Source organism: Palaemon carinicauda, chromosome 11 (assembly GCF_036898095.1).
Source record: "Palaemon carinicauda isolate YSFRI2023 chromosome 11, ASM3689809v2, whole genome shotgun sequence".
In the NCBI taxonomy this organism is placed as follows: domain Eukaryota; kingdom Metazoa; phylum Arthropoda; class Malacostraca; order Decapoda; family Palaemonidae; genus Palaemon; species Palaemon carinicauda.
Genome location: NC_090735.1, coordinates 111,171,461 through 111,178,960, shown reverse-complemented (window position 1 = coordinate 111,178,960; position 7,500 = coordinate 111,171,461). Strand labels below are relative to the sequence as shown.

The following is a 7,500-nucleotide window of genomic DNA, read 5'->3' as shown; positions in this document are numbered from 1 at the left end:
CCTTGATATTTGTTCTACATTTCGTTATGAGTGTCGAATAGCGGTCATACTCATGCACGCACGCACAAACATACTCATACACATACTGTGTGAACACACACACACACACACACACACACACACACACACACACACATATATATATATATATATATATATATATATATATATATATATATATATATATATTATATAAATACATATCATATATAACTTTAAATGTCTGCACATGTTTTTCTACACGTATACACACACACAAGTAATGAATATGAATGTCCCTTCATGCGTCCGTACAAAAGGCGTTTCAGAAATTTAGCAGTCTTGGAGTTTGATGCGCATCGTGTTTTACACTATTTTTCCAATTATGTTATATCCGTTTATAATAGATGAAAATAGTCACACTTTTTTATGTTTTATTTAAACTATGTTTTACTGTATTTATTGAATTTTCTCGGTTACATTTAAAGATATTGATATTATGTTGCTCTAGATTGTGATAATATCAATATTAATATCATCAAGATTACGATCATTTTGATTGATATTATTGGCATTCACAAGTAACGATGTTCTTGGTCTTTATCTTGTAGATAACGAAATGTCTTATGAGATATTCTTGGATATCTCGTGGCCAAATTGGACTTGGTAGTTTTCCTGTGAGCAGTTATCTTTGATTCATCTTTTATAAGGCTGACTTTGGGCAGCAAGATCTCTCTTTGTTGACGCATTGTTATCTTAATGGCACCTTATTGGGATGCAAGGCTGTTCTTGTGTTCCTTCCATTGTCGTCTGAGAGTCGCCTGCTTTGCAGGGTTTTGCTGTTTTCCGTCCTTTCTGCCAGGATTGTCTTGTTCTTCATCGCCAGAAACCTTTTGTTTGTTAATCGTGCATCCTAAGAAGAGGTCTTTCGTCACTGTCATATTAGCTTAATGCTGCAGCTGGGGTCTTCATGTTTTGGCCATTATTATAATAGATTTTTTTTGTTCTAAGTGATTTGGCATTGACGAAAGATTAGATGGGGAAATTTCAATGGATTTGAATGTTTGCTCGTCGTCAGGAATGAAGGTTTTGCGCAGTGCCCTTGAAGGTCTTGATTTTCCTTGAACTAGGAAAATAATAGCAAAACTAGAGATATTGCAGTCTTTAGGGCGTGAAGTAGGAACTTTCTATTGAATTGTAGACAATGCCTTTTGAATTTTGTTGTTTCTTTATTTTGGAGAAACTCATATAGTAGTTCACAGAGGTATGGCAACTCGAGTCGGTATTCTTATTAGAGACGTGAGAGGTTTGTTTTACGAACTTGGCAAAATAAAAATAACCGAATTCCCTTCCATTTTCTTGCGTCTTTTCCTTTTGATTCAACTTTGTGCTTTGTTAGAAGACCTGCTGTGGTACTTTCACGAACTACTTCACCGTCCTTTCCCTGATGACCTCCCCTTTTAGGAGATAAGCTGATTCCATCGGTCGTCGGCGATGGTTATGAAGGTTCGTGCCCAGAGGAAGAGCCATAATCATTTGTGTGAGTGAGTAATAGCTTGGGTCTGTCATGAAGGGGGCGTTAATTTACTTGAAACGATCCGTAGTGATGATTAACCTTCATTAGAATAATGGCTTTGCATAAGAGACAATTTTCTTAACCGAGATATTTTCTTTATTGTGAGAGAGCGAGTTTTAGTTAATTCATGTGAAACGTTCTTTTATGTTTACGACGTTTTATGTATTTTATTAGGTTACATTGTTCAAGGCAAGGATCGTTTAGACGGTTGCAGCCATAACGACCTTTGTAATTACACAAGAGTATATGATTCGATTTGCTCTCCGGAATGTTAGACGCCTTAAAAGTGTAATGAGATGACTAATCGCTTTTGCACACATTCTACCGCAACAGGTGTTGACTGTGATTACAGTGTGTTCTTTGCATTAAGTGTTGGAAGAGATTTTGTGAGAAACCGGGAATAAAACAACTTTGTGGACATTCATTGCTATTTAGAAAATAAAATGTGATTAAGGGCTTTGATGTAATTTAAAATTTAAAATTTTCATCGTAGAAAATTAAAACATACTTTGGTATTTCTGAATTGGCGTTGCCCTAGAATTAAGAACAGACGTTTTACGGTGGTGAGCAGGGGGAGAATAACTTGGTTTGTCGTGGCCTCTTTGGCAACGGATCTGAACTCTGTGAAAATGTAGTCTCGCCTAAACTACGCGTGGATGCAAGTTTGTGTTTTTGTTTATGGTGATAGTGACGTGAGTTGCAGATATGGCATTATACAGACATCTGTGCTTGCTTAGGTGTCACGTGCACACCTCTTATTCCAAATTATCTCTTAATCCTTTACGTAGCGAATTTTCCCCGCAATCATTATTGAAAGTAGTGACTGAATTCATCTTTTATTAAGATTTGAAAGTGAAGGAATTGCAGTGATAATGGATGAGCTTTATTAGTATAATTGTGGTTTGTTGGATATCGTTACCGTGCCAATAATATAAAGATGGAAAGGAGAAACTCGCGCATTCTCAGATGGCGCCATGCCGTTACCAAGGTCCTGAGGAATCTGGACGAGCCCAGTCCTCAGAATAACAACAAAACGCCTCCGCTCCCGCCCCACTCCATCAGTACTTCTGCCCCTGCTACAGACTCCGATGATAGTGGTAAGTATATTTAATATAGATCATAATGGGTTTAATTCGTCATCTTTTTCTAAATACCTTTTGGAAGTTTTATCATGGATACAAAATCTAGCCTCGAGATGGTGGAGAACTTTGTAGTTTGTTTGACTTGCAAAGAAGCATTATGGTAGATTTAGTCAATTTTCTCCCATGTAAGGTAAACTTGATTTGACTTAAGAGATTAAAATTGTATCAGTACGAGATTGAAATTTTATCAGAGTATGATTTGTGTAACCGTTTCGTGGATTTTGGTTTTGTGTAAGGTAGGCCTCTTGTGCCGTCTGTTGCCCTTAATCGTAAAAAAGGTATTATTATTATTATTATTATTATTATTATTATTACTTGCTAAGCTAGAACCCTAGTTGGAAAAGCAGGATACTATAAAACCAGGGGCCCTAACAGGGAAAATAGCCCAGTGAGGAAAGGAAACAAGGAAAAATAAAATATTTTAAGAACAGTAACAACATTAAAATAAATATTTCCGATATAAAGTATAAACACTTTAACAAGGCAAGAGGAAGAGAAACTAGATAAAATAGTGTGCCCGAGTGTACCCTCAAGAAAGAGAACTAACCCAAGACAGTGGAAGACCATGGTACAGAGGCTATGGCACTACCCTAGACTACAGAACAATGGTTTGATTTTGGATTGTCCTTCTCCTAGAAGAGCTACTTACCATAGCTAAAGAGTCTTCTACCCTTACCAAGAGGAAAGTAGCCACTGAACAGTTACATTGCTCCTTGGGTGAAGAAGAATTGTTTTCATAATCTCAGTTTTGTCAGGTGTATGAGGACAGAGGGAATCTGTAAAGAATAGGACATAGACAGTGACTATTCGGTGTATGCGTAGGCATAGGGAAAGTGAACCGTAACCAGAGAGAAGGATCCAATGTAGTACGGTATGGCCAGTCAAAGGACCCCATAATTCTCCAGCGGTAGTGAAGAGTATTGTATTTATTTATTAATATGTGATTATTATTATTATTATTATTATTATTATTATTATTATTATTATTATTATTATTATTATTATTATTAATTTGAATCTTCTTTTTTTTCTTTCAGGTAAGCATCCTAGATTGATTTTGGAGAACAAAGATCTTGGCAGTTCTTGGTAATGTATGCAAATGTTTATCATTGTAGATTTTGTCGTGCAGTTTCTCAGTGGAGTTGGGTTGATGTATATTGACTGAAATTACCCTCATCGAATTCTTTGCCATTTCCAAGTGACTTTATTAAAATATATAAGGTTATGACCCGGATCTCCTAGGTTCTCGTTGAAGGTGCTTTGTTCTCAAAATTCTCATATAAGCTATGGTGTATTGTTTTAACCTTTGGCAGAAATGTCTTTCAACGATTGCTGTTGACTGGACGCTTTTCAACGGAATGCCTGTCAACAATGCTTAGAAAGTTTTCGACACTTTTTATATTTTTTTTAATATCAGGGTCATTATTTCAAATCTTTCCACGCCTAGCTAAGCCCCAAATTTTAAAATCTATCCCATCTTATGTGATACTGCCACTTAAGATTGTTGATTGTTGCCGTTATATTGTTTACACGAAGAACAATATCTTAAGAATTACGAAACTTGTAAGATGAATTTATTATTGGTATAAATGGTCCATTTTTTTTCAAAAACCCAATGAGCACTTATTTAACTTATTTAAATAGTTTAACTTACCAGATTTTGTAATAAAAGCTTGCTTTTGCAATTAATCCAGTGAATGCAGTAGTAATGTCCCTTGCTTTGCCCCCACCTTCGTTATTACTGTAATGTGTGTGTTTTCTTTTTCTTTTTTTTTTGCCAATGCAAAGGGCTAGAGAAGATGAAGGAAGAAGGATGGGGCTTAAACTCGTAAGAAATTTAACCCTGTATCTTAACAGAAGGAATAAATAGGGAAATACGGAAGTAGGGATAGAATTCCAAATCATATTAACAGAAGGAAGAATTATTCGCTAAATAGTGAAATAGTGGCTGTTTGTGATAAAAATAAGTTTAATAATATCTTATTTTTGCTTTTGTGTGTTAGGACATGACGGTCATTTTGGGTGTTCTTTTAATTCTTGAATAAATGTTGGATATAAAAATTTTATTCTAGGACCTTTAAATTGAATAATTAACAATGAGTACATTGCATAGATTTCTACCCGAGCTTTGTGAATGTTTTGGAGACCACAGATATGTCTGTTGTCTGAATTACTCTCCTTCTTTTCAGGAATAAACAACGGCAGAGTATTCGTGATTTCCTAATTAAAGTTTTTTTTTTACGATAGGCGACCTCCATCTCATTTACATTTTCGGCGAACCTTGCCTTATAGAAGGGAACATTTGAATTCCTTCCCGATGTCTTGTCTTCTGTCTCACTCTCTCTAACGAGGCAGGGTCAGCCATATTGGGCGTCCAGTGACCAACCGCTTGACTACCGCTGATATTGCTCAATGGCGTCTATGAGTATTTATTGAATGTTATTCTTGACTCTGCTTGTTAGAGACATTGAAAAGTTCTTTTAGGGATTAAGTTACATGTAACAACGCCTGACTTTTGTGATTTTACTGTCTTGAGTGCACGGTCATTCGTGGAAGTTTTTGGTGATTTACGCTTCTGTTTGGAGTTTTTATTTTTTTTCTTTTTTTTTTCTGAGTGGATGGTGATTGTGTATAGAAGCTCCATATATCCTTTCTTTTTTTAGCTTTTTTTGCGTTTATATTGATTTTATTCGACAAAAATTATTATCAGTTAATTGTGAATGGATTGTTTTTGACAAATTTTGCCCTTCTATGATATGAACAGTCTTAAGTGTGAAGATAATGACTTAAAAGATCAGTTCAAACTGGTTTAGGTTCATTAGAAATTTATTGGGGTGATTGTTATAAGAATATAATTTTTTTTTAGAAGAAGCCTTCCTTTAACCTAATTTTTATGATGAACCCCTTTTATAATGGACACAAAAATGTCTTATAGATCGTTCTGTTCGATGGGAAGTAACTTTTAGTTATTTGCATCTTTTTGTGATGTGATTGGGTGTTAGGTTAGCAATCGACTTCAAATTAATTTCCTCTTGCCAATATTAACATGGAGATGAACTGGCCAGCATATTTTGGGAAAGTTAGTTGGGGTTTTGAATAAAATCCCCCCAATATAATATGAATGTAAACAACACTACCGCGCTCCCTTAATAGGAGGCAATTTGCTAAAGTGTGTGTAACGTGGTTCACTGCAAAGGTGTCGTTTTGTAGGTCTGGTCTGGCTATAGGTTCAGGCATGCTGCCCCTCTTATTTACACAACTGTAAATGGGTACTTGCCTTAAGGAAAATAGCTCGGGGTTAGCAACCTCTGTAAAATGTAAATAAAAACTTCAGCTTTGAATTTTCTGAAAAAATATATTTCGAGGTCATAAGGATGCCCGAAAACTTGAATCAATCAATCTAGGTCCTAACTTTGGTTTTGTAGACTTGCTTGAGCCCCATCCAAAAAAATGAAAAACTGTGGTGAAAAGGAAATAAAGAATTATAGATATCAATTAGATTATTTTTTTATTGAATTGCTTATCTATTTGTTTGTTCGTTTATATAAACATCCACGTCCAGCAATTGACCTTAATGCGATTTATGTTTGGCTAGAGTCAGTCTTTTACCTCTTTTGTTGACTTATACTGATGCCTTTAAATCTAACATTCTTCTTGCTCTGCATCTAATCATCCCTGATACATACAGGATGTTTATTACGACATTTATGCTCCAAACAAGTTTATTAGTATCAGCTAGACTTGTATTTTAGCATAAAATCTAAGATAAACCCTTCTTCTTAAGCGAAGCTAATCGGGATGATATTTGTGTCTGAATGTTGATGATCGGTTTTGGAGTAATTCGTGCTTATGCTTATATCAATTTTTAAGTCACATAGCTAAATATGATAATGAAATTACCAAGTAATAACATGAAATACATGATATTGGTGCACTTTTATTTCTTAACTTGATCTTCGACGTCACATTTGGAACTCGTGTGACTTTCAGCAATCATTAATTTTCTGGTGAATAATTTTCCTTAAATTTGTTTGTTCTGTCGGGGAAATTTTAACGATACGTCTGTGAGCTTGTTTTGGATGACTTAGGTATTACTTCAAAAATTGGACCTTCAACAGATTTACTTATTTCAAGAGCTCGGTGTCATTGACCAATGACCCCCCCCCTCTCTCTCTCTCTCTCTCTCTCTCTCTCTCTCTCTCTCTCTCTCTCTCTCTCTCTCTCTCTCTCTCTCTCTCTCTCTCTCTCTTTTAACACGGGACAGGATAAAAATATAATAAGTGATAATCCAAAACATTAGGTTCTCTCCCTCCCAATTATTCAGGTCTTATACCCTTTGCCTTCTATATGGTTCTTAAACCACCATAACACTTTTCAAAGTAATTAAATAAGATGGAAATTTATTGTTGATATGCTTGAGTTGTGTGACTGATGGATATAATAAGAAATACATTAAACTTTTAGTAATATTAAAAGTCATTAAAGTTTCCTGCAATATCCATGTATCAGTTTAACAAATATTTGTTTCCTTTTGCTATAGCATTAAAATTTCACAGCAATTGCTACTAGATTTCGAGTCTGTCAAATGAGAAATGAGCTTCAAATGGCTTTTTGACCGAAAATATTATACTAAGAACTAAGGGTTGATATTGAAAAAAAAGACCGGAGTCATCGTGAAAACGATTATTTTTTGTAAAGCATAATGGATTAAAGGTCGTTTTTGTTTATGTTCAGGCTTGTCATACTTATTTAAAGTAAAAACCAGACTATTCCTAATTTTTCTATTTCAATGCAAAGTATGTT

General features: G+C 35.0%; 1 protein-coding gene across 1 annotated transcript in view; it reads left to right on the top strand.

Annotated features, from left to right (window-relative positions):
- trio (trio Rho guanine nucleotide exchange factor) overlaps window positions 1-7,500 on the top strand; it is a 979,236-nt gene that overhangs the window by 540,217 nt on the left and 431,519 nt on the right. The window lies entirely within an intron of this gene.